The sequence below is a fragment of the Myodes glareolus genome, chromosome 13 (genome assembly GCF_982192425.1).
Source record: "Myodes glareolus chromosome 13, mMyoGla1.1, whole genome shotgun sequence".
NCBI lineage: Eukaryota > Metazoa > Chordata > Mammalia > Rodentia > Cricetidae > Myodes > Myodes glareolus.
In genome coordinates, this window is record NC_142038.1 from 25,840,318 (window position 1) to 25,853,303 (window position 12,986).

General features: G+C 37.0%; 1 protein-coding gene across 3 annotated transcripts in view; it reads right to left on the bottom strand.

Moving 5' to 3' along the window:
• Htr4 (5-hydroxytryptamine receptor 4) overlaps window positions 1-12,986 on the bottom strand; it is a 191,012-nt gene that overhangs the window by 117,261 nt on the left and 60,765 nt on the right. The gene's annotated exons all lie outside the window — the stretch shown is intronic.

The following is a 12,986-nucleotide window of genomic DNA, read 5'->3' on the forward strand; positions in this document are numbered from 1 at the left end:
AAGTCATCCATGACTCTAGTATTGTCCCCTTCCTATATGCTTCAGGAGTGCCTTATAACTGTGCATCATAACTAGCTGTATTAATTAATCTCAAGAGTTAGCATACAAAGCAAAGGGGACTTTCACGCTTATTTCCTTCTTTTCCATCCCTAATCCCTGCTCTCCCCTAAACAGCTGCTTGTTCACTTCTCTTGCTTCCTCACTTCCTCCCCATCAACAGGCCCTTTCTGCTTTGATGACCTAGAGGTATTCCACTGCCCTCTCTGTCTCTAATTGGCTCTCTCTGAATATCTCTTTTTCTCCTCTATGGTCCCATTTCTAGTTTCATGACCCTCCCACATATATACATACATATACGTATAATATATTATATTTATATATACATATATAAGTATACAGTATATGAATATATACTTATATCTGTTTAAGTGTACATATGTTTGTTTGTGTGTGTGTGCGTGTGTGTGTGTGTATACACACATACACACAAACTTAAACCTAGGTTCCACACATAAGGAAAAACATGAGATAGCTGTCTTTGTAAGTCTGGCTTATTCTGTTTAACAGAATGACGTCTAGCTTCTGAACGATGTCATTTTTCTTTACAACTCAATAAAAGCTCATTGTGCATGGTACCACATTTTCTTTATTTATCTGCTGATGAATACCTATGAGGGCTCCATTTCTTGACTATTCTGAATAATACAGCAATAACCAGACATAAAAGCATCATCGTAATAGAACTTGAAGTCATATAGGCTATACCTATCACTATGTATAGTTGGGTGATACGGTGGTTCTACTTTCAGTTGTTTGAAAAACCTACATACTAATTTCCACACAGACTAGACAAGTTTATATTCCCACCCACGGTATGGAATAGCTCCCCCTTCCTACCAAGTCATCAGTATTTGTTGCATTTGTTTTCTCCGTAACTGCCACTCTGACTGGTGTAATTCACATTTCCCTGATGGCTAAAAATGTCAAGCACTTTTAAAAATATTAATTTGCATTTATATTCTTCTTTTAGGAATACCTATTCGATTCACCAGCCCACTTAGCAATTGAAAGCTATTTTGATGTTTAATTTTTGCAATTCATCATTCAAATTAAGCATATTTGCAAAGACGATTGCATACAATGCTAAATTTCAGATTGACAACCATAGCACAAGGGTTGTGCATCACTTTTACAATAAGGAATTTCCTGAACTAGAAGAAAATATTATGCCATTAGGCATAGTGGCTACAGCAGCGTTCGTTCACTTGACAATAAGCAGCTTGTGCTTCAGCTACTGATACCATATACTTTTTGATGAAGCACCAACTGATTTTTTTCATTATAGCAAGCAAAAAGAAAATGAACATTTTACGAATGAAATTTTATGTATTCTTCTGTAATAATTCATTTGAAAACTTGAGTAAATCATATTCCTGAAGTTATGTAAGCAATTTTTGTAGTTGTTTACATGTTGTAGATACAGATCCTCTACCTGATGGACAGTTGATAAAGACTTGTTTTTTCATAGATTGTTTTTATGCTGTTGTTTATTTTTATGCTATGCAGAAGATTTTTAATCTCTTGTAATTTTGCCAATTCTTTGGATAATCTCCTATGATGCTGAAGTCTTTTGCACAAAGTCCTTACCTCTGCCCAGATTGCGAAGTGTTTTCCTTTGGTTGCTTCAAGGTTTCAGGTCTAATATTAAGGCCTTTAATTCATTTTGAATTAGCTTAGTGCAGAATAAGAGATACGGATCTACTTGTATTCTTTAACATGGAAAGATCCCAGTTTTCCTGCACCATTTGTTTAAAGGGGTTTTCTCCAAAGCGCCCTTGACAAACTTTTCTTGTTTGTCAAGAATCCAAAACAATTTAAGGAAGAGTTTGTTTTGGATTACAGCTGGAGGTTACATCCACGATGATGGTAATACCATGACGACAGGATGAGGTAATACTGTATCCCATAGTCAGGAGTCTGACAAAATGGATGCTGGTACTCAGTACCGTTTCTCCTTTCTATTCAGAACCTCAGCCCATGGGATGGTGTCGCCCACATTCAGGGTGGGTTTTCCCTCCTCGATTTAACCTTTCTGGAAACATTCTCACAGACACATTCAGAGTTGTGTTTCCATGGTGACTCTAAATCCAGTCATGTTGATAATGACGATTAGTCACCACAATACCTTTGTCCAAATTATGTGTCAACAGCTGTGTGGGTTTATTTATGAATCCTCCTTTCTATTCTGTTGAACCTACATATTTGTTTTTGTTTAGATAAAATTCTATCTTTGCTAATACAGACTTATAATTTGTGATCAATCGTTGTGTCTTTCTGTCTACTTTTTCAAGTCTATCTAGGGTTCCAGGATTGCTTTTTCTAGTGCTTTGAGGAATGCTTTGTAGTCTTATGGAGATTATATTGCATCCATAGACTCTTTTGGTAATGTTGACATTTTCACATTAATTTTGCCAACCCACTACCATGAGGGATCTTTTTGTCTTCTGGAATCTTGCTCAATTTCACTATGGAAGTTTTCCATGTCCTTGGTTAGACTTCTTCATTAGTGTTGCTTGTTGAAGCAATTGTGAATGGAATAATTTTTTCAGATTTGTTTCTCAATACATTCGTTATTAGTATATAGAAAAACCATTGATTTTTGTATGTTGATTTTGTATGATACTATGTTGAAAGTGTTTATCAAAGCTTTGAGTTTTTAAGTGGAATCCTTAGAATTGTTTAAGTATAGGTTCACATAATTTTCAAATAGTAACAATTTGATTTATTTCCTGGTTTTCCTTTCTCTCTCTCTCTCTCTCTCTCTCTCTCTCTCTCTCTCTCTCTCTTTCTCTGTCTGTCTCTCTCTCTCTCTTTTTCTCTCTTTGAGAAAACTGGGAAGGTCATAGTGCATACCTTTAATCCCAGAACTTGGGAGGCAGAGGCAGGCAGATCTCTGTGAGTTAAAGGCTAGCCCGGTCTACAGAACAAGTTCTAGGGTAGGTTCCAAAGCTACACAGAGAAGTTATTTCACAAAAAAAAACAAACAAACAAAGAAAGAGGGGGGGATCAGAGAGTGGGTGGGAAGAAGGGAAAAAGGGAAGGGTAGAGAAGATGGAGATCTTGTTTTGCTGAAGATTATAAAGAAAACACTTTCATGTTTTTTCCAGTTACTTTAGTATTGGCTTTAGGCTTATCATGTACAATCTTTACTATGTTATGATACCTTCTTTCTAGGATAGCTTCTTCAGGACTTTTATAATGAAGGTACGCTATGCCTTTTCAAATGCCTTTCTGTATCAATTCAGATGATTATGCAATTTCTGTCTTTACATCTTTACATATATTGTAATAGGTTTATTCATTTGCGTATGTTCAATTAGCCTTGTACCAATGGCAGAAAATCAGTTTGGTGAGTTTGTATAATTTTTTCACATGTTCTTGAATTTGGTTTACAAATATTTTATTGAAAAATTTTGCAACAGTGTTCATCAGGCAAATCAGTCCATAGCTTTGGGTTTTAACTGTGTTTTTATTTGGTTTGAGTATCGAGGTAATTCTGACATTGTCGAATGAGTTTGGTAGTGTTTTTTTTTTCCCATTTCTACTTTTTAGAAGAGTTTAAGAAATACTCATGTGACTACTTACCTGAAGATTTGATAGAATCATCCGTCAGTCCTCACAGTCCTGGGCTTTCCTTATGGAGAGATTTATTTTTATTACTGCTTAAATCTTGTTGCTTGCTATTATAATCTTAATTTAATTTTGGTAGGTAATGTATGTCTAGAAATTTTCCTTTCTTTTTTAATGTAAGTTTTTCCAAGAATTCCCTAGCAAATCTCTGGATTTCACTGTAATTTGTTGTAACATTCCCCATTTTACATCACTTATTTTAATAATTTGAGCCCTTTACTTTTTCCTTAGTTTATATAGGAGACTGACAATCTTGCTTACTTTTCAAATGAATAACCATTTGTATGATTGATTTTTTACCATTTTAGTGTCTATTTCACTGACCTCTGCCCTGACCTTTATTGTGTCTTGCTCTCTGCCATTTAGGCTTGACTGGCCTGTTCTTCTTCTCTGCATACTTGTTTAGTTTAGATATGCCTGATTTTTTTTTTTTTTACTCAAAGTCCTAATAACTATATACTTTCCTGTTAGAACTGTATTGGCTTCATGAAATTTGATAAGTTTTATTGTTATTTTCTTTGGAGTCTAATAATTTTTAAATTCCTTCTCTGCTTTCTCAGTGACTTACTACTCATTGAAAAGTGTATTGGTTCATATCCAAGTACTTGTGGAGTCTCTGTGTTTTCTCCTACTGTTGGTTTCTAGTTTTCCTATACAATGATTTAATATGAAGTAGTGTTTTGATTTTGTTATGTATATGAAGGCTTGGTTTGTAGTCTGTAATAGGATAGATTTTACAAAAATGTTTCATGGGTTGGATAGAGGAATGTGTACGCTACCTATAGTAGATCAAATATTCTGTAGATATATATTTAATCCAGTTCATCTGTGATTTAGTCTAACTCTGAAGTTTATTTGTTGATTTGTAGTTTGTATGGCCTATTTCAACAAGACAGTTGGGTTAACTATTCCTGAGTTAGTGCATTAGGGCTCCCAATTGTCTCTTTGAGGTATAGCTTTTGGTTGTTGACATCATACACACTGGGGAGATATCTGGATTCTCCAGAATAGACAGTCTTTTTTGTGTTATACTCTGAAAAAAACAGGAATTCTTTGAGGTATATTTCCTATTCATTTCTGATCACGTCATGGACATTAAAATTATTGTAAGTTTGAGCCAGGTAGAGTTGGCACACACCTTTAATCCAAGCACTTGAGAGGCAGAGGTAGGCAGATCTCTGTGAGTTTGAGGCCAGCCTGGTCTACAAAAGCTAGTTCTAGGACAGGTTCCAAAGCTACAGAGAAACAAAACCCTGTGAGAATATATATATATATATATTCTGCTATCTCTCTGAAACCTCAGACTGTATCCTGAGCAGCTGTCTCCTCTCTCCACCCAGCCATATCACTTCCCATCTCCACGTCCCTAGTAAGCCACCGCTGCTTGAGTCTGTTTCTCTTTTAGAACGAATCAATTTCATGTAGCCCAAGGTGTCCTTGAACTCACAGAGATCCGTCTGCCTCTGCTCCCTGAGTAGTGAGAGTAAAGGCATGTGCCACCATTGCCCGATGTGGGTAGTGTGGGTAATTCCACACTCTGATCTTCAAGACAGCTCTTTTTTTGTTCAGCACAATCAAAATATCACCACATACTACCTTTGCTTTCTTCTTTCAAGTTTTGGTGTTTCAGGCTTCACATTTGAATTTTTGGTCCATTTGGAGTTGATTTTTGTTCAGGCTGATACATACGGGTGTAATTTTATTCTTCTAGATATGGACATCAGTTCTCCCAGCACCATTTGTCGAAAATGTTGGTTTTTTTTTATTCAGAGTATATTATTGACATCTTTGACAAATATCAGATGACTTTAGTCATGGACACTCATAGTTGTCTCTTATATTTAGTTTTGCTGATCTACATGACTATTTTTGTGTACCATGCTGGTTTTATTACCATGGCTCTGTAATATAGCTTGCAATCTGGTATAGTAATTCCTCCAGTATTTGTGAAGGGTTTAGAGGGATAATTGGATGATGGGATAAGAGATTGATATTTGTGAATTATTGTTTTTAGACAATTATATTGGTATCAATTCCTGTATATTGATGTGAAATTAAATTATATTGAATATTGTATGCATGTATGCTTCTACCTCTGCTTGAAAGATTGTTTATGTATTGACATATATATTTACCATATTGCAGTATACACTACTACCTCTGATACTTGTACATTGTTTACATTTGAAGGTCACTGTTCTTATTTATTATACAGTTGTTTATTGTCTTAGTCTTTCAGTTAGATAGGTATTGAGAATTATAGAGCAATAGTCATCTATGTTTGTCATATTTATAATTAGTCTAATCAGGTTCTTTAGAAACATAGAGATTATATTCAGTATAGATAGTATAATCTTCAATCTCTTCAAAGAGCTGTAGAAAATGGCCTTTAATCTAACCTAGAGTTCCGTGGTAATGAGACACAAGCACTCCTGGCAACACCGATCTATTCCCGAGAGAATGTTGAGCACCAAAGACAACTCCACCTGGAGCCTTTCTTCTTGGCAGAGCTGGCCTTTGGGCAAAGAAATGCCCATACCTCAACCACTGACAGAGATACAGAGTATCCGTAAATGGATAAATCAGGACTGTCATATCCTGCCAAGACAGGGTAAGATAGTTTTGAAAAGTGTCTTGCCTTTGAAAATGGTATATCAGTTACGTCAGGCCTTAGCCAAAGTTGGTTGCTTCAACATTGCAAATGAGACTTTGGGTGATTGCCCAGGTAGTCAGTTGTCTCTGTCATTTGTTGCACAATTTGGAAGTTTCTCGATTGCACTTTCTGTTTACTCAAGTAATATTGCTTCCCTTCTCAGATCTTTGATGGAGTTGAAGATTAGATAATTGTAGTTAGCTTCCTCATGATTTAGCCAAACTTAATTTCAATACATTATTTAGACTCCTTAAAATAAAATGTTTAATAAAACTTTTGTCATGTGTTTCTTGCTTAATATTGTTTACTGTTTGTAATTTTATACTTGGTATCTGTTCCTATTGTATATAGTTGTATTGGGTTTGGAGCGATCTTGTTTAGACAAAAAGGGGAGATGATGGGGAAATTATCAACCAATCACATCTACTTAGGGTGTGGCCACTTAGAACCCAGGTAGAAAAACCTGGGGATGCAGGTGCATGCTCTCACTTTGCAGTGCCCACGGGACCTATCAGATTTCAGAACTCCCATTCTCATAGTGTGAGTTTCCCCTCTTTAACCATTAAAGTATTCCTGTTACTCTTGAGGTAGCCTGGTTACTTATCATACCGACCTAATTCGTTACACCAGGGTCTTTTGTGATTCTGTATGACGTCTAGGATGCTTTTCCTATTTCTGTGAAGAATGTCATATGAATTTTTATCAGGATTACACTGAATCTGTACATTGCTTTTGGTGGAGAGGTCACTTCTACAATATCAATTAATATTAAATATTTTCATAAATAAGGCACATCTTTCCATTTTCTTTCTCAATCTCACTCTAGAGAGGTTGTAAGTTTTCATTCTAGTGGTCTTTTGTCTCCTTGGTTAGGTTCATTCCAAGATATCTGTTGAAGTTATTGTGAATTAAAGTATTTTTATAATTTCTTTCTCAGTGTTTGTTATTTACATACAAAAATGAAACTGATTTTTGTATTTTACCCTGGTACATTTCTGAAAATATTGACCAAATATAGAAGTTTTATTTTGAAATTTTTTGTATTTCTTACGTATAATAATATCATATCATCTATAAATAGGGATAATTTTGACTTATTTTTCTACTTGTATCCCTTTAGTTTCCTTCTCTTATGGGTTGAGCTGTGCTTCAAACAAAGGAGTGGGAATACTGAGAGACCATCTGTTTCCCGAATTTAATGGGATTTCTTCACCTTTGTCTCCATTTTGGATGATGTGGGCTATGGGTTTGTCACATGTAGATTTTATTATGTTGAGGTGTATTCCTCTAGCCCTACTCTCAGTAGGACATTTATCCTAAATTCATGTTCGATTTTGCCAAAGGTTTTTCCTGCATCTATTGAGATAATCATATGATTTGTGTCATTAAGTTCATTTTGTGGTTTATTACTTTTATTGACTTACGTATGTTGAATGATCCACACAGCAGAGTTATAAAGTCTATTTGGTTATGATGGATGATGTTTTTGATAGATATCTGGTTTCTGTTTACAAGCATTTTATTGAGAATTTTTGAATCTATGTTCATCAGAAATATTGAGCAGTATATTCTGGTTTTGGTAATAGACTGGTACTGGCTTCATAGAAGGAATTTCTATTGGTTTTATTGGTTTAAGAATATTGGAAGTAGATCTTCTTTGAAAGACAGTAGGGATTCTGCTGTGAATCTAGTTGGGCTCATTTGGTTTTTGGTTTTTGTTGTTGTTTTATTTTTTTAAGTTGGTAGACATTTATTATTGCTTAAATTTCCTGACTTATTATGCCCCAAGTTGCTACTTTGTTCTCTTCTTGGCTTAATTTTGGTGGTTTGAATTAACTTGGAAAATTGTCTGTTTCTTTTAGATTTTATAAATTAATGAAGCAAAGGTTTATGAAGCACTTCTTTGTGACATTCTTTCTTTTCTGTCTCTTGTAAAATTTGCCTGCTCATGTCTGATTCCATTCATTGGGTTAACTCATTCTTCCTGTCCTGATGTTAGTTATTCATTACCATCTACTTGATTTGTGTTTGATTTGTTCTTGTTTCTTCAAATTCTTAAGTTGCATCATTATGTATTGCAGTTTCTGACTTTTTCAATGAAGACACTTGTAGCTATAAATTTCCCTTTGGGCTGCTTTTTATGGGTCCCAGAGGTGTTTTTGTGTTGTGTTTCCATTTTTATTGCATTCCAAGACTTAAAATTTTTATTTCTCGATTTCTTCTTCAATACACTGATCATTCAGTAGTTGTGTTGCTTCATCCCTGTGAGTTTGCATATTTACTACAGATTTCTTTGCCATTGATTATAAGTTTTCTTATACTATGGTCACATAGGCTACACAGTTTTTCTTAATTTGTTAAGATTTGTTTTGTGTTTCAATATATAATCTATTCTAGAGACTCTACATGGGCTTATAAGTAGAATGCACATTAATATTAAATAATATTATCAAACAGCCATCCCACCAAAAACAATTTATAGATTCAGTAAAATCTCAATAAAAAAAAATTACATACCAATTTTTCAAAGAAATGGAAAATTCCCAGATAAAACCCTGGATAGCAAAACAATTCTGAGCAAAAAGAACAATACTGGAAGGATTACAATAGCAGATTGCAAACTATATTAGATATCTATAATTTAAAACCAGCAACGACACTACCACAAAAAAAGTCATTCAGATCAATGGAGCAAAACAGAAGATCTAAACATAAATGTAGACCCATCTCGTAATTGACTTCAAACATGGGTCTAAAATTATCAAGCTGGAATCAACCCAGATGCCTTTTCTCTGAGGACTAGCTTTCATAGTATTTGACGTTTCTGCATGAGAGAAACTTCGAGGGAGAAAAGCGATCACTAGCCTACCCAGTTGTAAAGCCTAAGAATCACAATAATTGCCAGCAATACAAGACATCCCCACTGGTGCGATAATAATGGCCTTTGTATCTTGGAAGTAACCAACAACTGTCTATTTTCATCTGTGCACAAATAAGGCAACTTGATCATGGACTTAGTTCACTTAAGTATGATAGAGAGTGTTTAAAGTAATCATCTTACGAAAACGGAGGTTAGTGATTGAATTGAAAGGACTTAAGGCCCACTTCAGGAGGGAAATCATGCCTGGTACTGTAAAACTCCCCATGTAAATACTGGCCGTGCTGATAAGGACATAGACCAAAGAAGAGATCCTGCTATTTCCACTTTCCTAAGCCAGTATAGTTCCCAACGCATTCTAAATATCTATCCTTCTACCCACTCCTAAGTGTGGCTATCACTCTTCATCTAAGGAGCTTCTTTCAGCAGCAGAGAGACCATCACTAAAACCCAGGGCTAATGCAAATAAGCAGAATAAATGAGCACACGGTATCCATCCCCAAATGATATGTGTGTATAACACAATCACTCAGAGAATGTCATGAACAAGAAGGTGGAAAGTTTGTAAGGGCAAGCATCTGCAGCAAGATTGTGTCTTCTAAATAGGATGTGGAACTACACTCACAAATGTGTAACGATGTGGTTATCTCAACAAGACAGCACAATGGCAAAACAAGCCAAAATGCCAGTGTGAACTAGGATAGGGCTTCACTCCGAGACAAATAACTGAATGCAATTCATGACAGCTAGGAGAGGGGAGACATCAGATTTCTCCGGGAATTTACCTCCTAACAAGTTATCTAATCCTACATGGCCAACCCTAAGGACATATACAAACAAGCAAGCATTTATATGGACATATGTGTGTTTAAGTAACAAGAGTGAAGGAGAAGGCATGAATTAAAAGGACAGAGGGGCACAGGAGATGGGAAAAATATAAATACAGTATGTCATATATAAAATTTTCAAAAATATATATTAAAGACCTACAAAGGTGATCTACAGTTTAGCACATCTGTTTCCTTTGTTCCATTGTCCTTTAATAAAGGGGCTCAAGACATTTAAAAATGACTGTGGCAGAAAACAATTAATGACAGGAGATTTTTTCTTCTTCTTCTTCTTCTTTTTTTTTTTTTTTTTTTTTTTTGGAGATAGAATCTCACTGTGCAACCCCTAGCTGATCTGGAACTCACTGTAGACCAGGCTAGCCTCAAAGATGACAGAAGTTTTTTGTTTTGTTTATTTACTTTTTATTGTTTTGCTTTTGTGCAGATGGGTGTTCTGTTTGCATGCATGCCCATATAGTATATGGTTGCTTGAGTCAAGAAGGCAAGAAGAGGGCATCGAATTGCCTCGGACTGGAATTAAAGACCATTGTGAGCTGCCATGTAGGTGCTGAGAATTGAACTCAGGTCCTCTGGAAGAGCAGCTCATCTCTTAACCACTGAGCCATCTCTCTAGCCCAACAGGACCAGCTTTAATATGAGAAATTGTTGTGGCTTAAGGAACGTGTACCTTTAAGAATGGGTATGTCTGTGTGCTGCTTGTTCAAGTGGAGATAAAGGAAAGCCTCGCTCTCTTGTGAAACCCAGCCACTCTTACATTTGTGGCACACTCACAAGTTGTCGCTTTCCCTTTCTTTAATCCATCAAACTAGAAGGTTCGCACATTGTTCTTGCCAAACAGGTCATACATTAAGCCATTAATTTCTCCAGGTAGCTGGCGTGTAAGCTCTGCTGCAAAGCAGAAAACAAACAAACTCACTGACTCAAAAAGAGGTTTGGCCAAGGAATGTCAGGTTAGTCACAGGCATGTTTGGCCATGTGTTCATCCGATCATCTCTTGTCCACTCAGGCATGTGTGCATGCACCCAACAAAGTATTTGCAAATGCAGACTCATGGGCACTAAGAAGAGAAAACAGATACAGGTCTTCCCACACAGAACTCAGAAGCCACTAGGGAAGGCAGACAGAAACCCGCAACTGCATCTGTGGAAAAGAGGATACTGGGAGAGGAGCATTGGCCCTAGTGGGAGCTGCCCTGTGAGAGACCAGACACTGTTTTTCCAAGAAATGATCGTTGAAGTGAGATTGGAGGGAGAACGGGAGTTACTGAAAAGCAGGCAGTAAGCAGGAACGAGGCTGCTGGTGCAGCGGTGACAACCACACGGTCTAGTGTAGCAGAAGAGAAGAGCACGCTGGAGTGCAGGGAGTAGAGAGAGGTAGCGTGCCAGGATGAGATCGGAGAAGCAGATCTGAGGGTGGCGCAGGAGCCGTGCCTTATCATTGCCCTATCAATTCAGTAAGGAGTCACAGATTGCCCTAAGAATCCTGGGGAAGACAAGATCATATGTCTCTGTCTGGATTATCAGGGTAGACAACTGTAAAAAACTACATCCGCTCTACGCGCTACAGTATGGTCTGCCAGCCTTGGGCAAGGGCTGCTTTACACACACACAGTCGGAGTATAGATGGGGACGCGGGTCATCCTTGAAACAAGAATGCCAAGAATGCCCACTTGATTGTGCTCAGGGGCAGCTTACGTAGAGCTCTGGCCACAGCTGAAGGCTGCTCAGAGCAGAGGAAAACAAGTTGTTTACAGGAAATTCAGGGTCTGGTGGTTCACAGTCCCCAGCAGACAACAGTGCAGTGAGTTACTGAGTCAGTCAGTTGGGTTTCGAAGTCTGATCTTCGTAAGTTCAGAGACTTCCCTTATGTGTATCCCCAGCTAAATCATGGTTTTTAGTGGATGTAGTATAATCTCCAGGGGGCTGTTTGTGATGACTAATGGAGACATTTGGTCATGGTTATGATTTAGAGAACACAGCAGGTCCTAATGGGGAGGGCAGGTGACATACTGCAATACGCCAGAGAATCGCTCATGCAGAAAATACAGCCCATAGTCTCTATGAGGCTAACATGCATTCCCAGGCATTTAAGTAAATACAACAACAATCTAGCATTCAGCTTCTTCTACATGTAAACATGGAGAATTTTACAGGGCTCCTTATTTATACTAGCTAGACGGAAAGACGACTATGAGTTCATTCCATTCAAGCATTTATTACACGTCGCCTGCAGCCAATCACGGTATTGGAGCTATTAATCCAGCGCACACTCTTTAGGCTGTGAGAAATTGTCACAGCAAGTGGCCCTCAATGTGTAACACATCTATGCCAAGGCCTTTATTGCTTCTACTTTAGACAAACCTAGGTATTTATAGCCCGGTATAATTTTATTATAAATTGTTCAAACTTTTTAAATATTCTAGTTCGTGAACAATGTTGAGATTTTTTTATTTGTGCATAAATAAATTTTCTCACTGAAAGACTCATTTCACTTCGGCATCATAAAGAGATATTTAAAATATTGCCTGATAAAAGAGGAAGTTAGTAGTTGATCTGAAATGAGAAGTACGAAAATTAAAATGTGTGAATTTCAGAATCCTGGTACGTTTTATTTCTCGAGGAGCAGGTGTATTGTTTACAGCCTTGGTTGTAAGCTGCAAATGAAGACCGGTGGATATGAAGTGTTGTGAAGACTGCAAATGGAGGCAGATACTGCTCACTGATTCACTGCCAGTCAAATCAGGAGGATCTGTGCTAGCTTTGAGACTTCCTCACAGTCTTCAAGATCTTTGACAGCTGGGATAAACACCTTCCGAAAAAGGTTGTATTTCATTATCATCCGCTTGTTCCTTGCGAGCTGCTTTGTGCAATCCTCGGATGTTTGCATGGGTGATTGTTTCCGTTACTAGAATAATGTA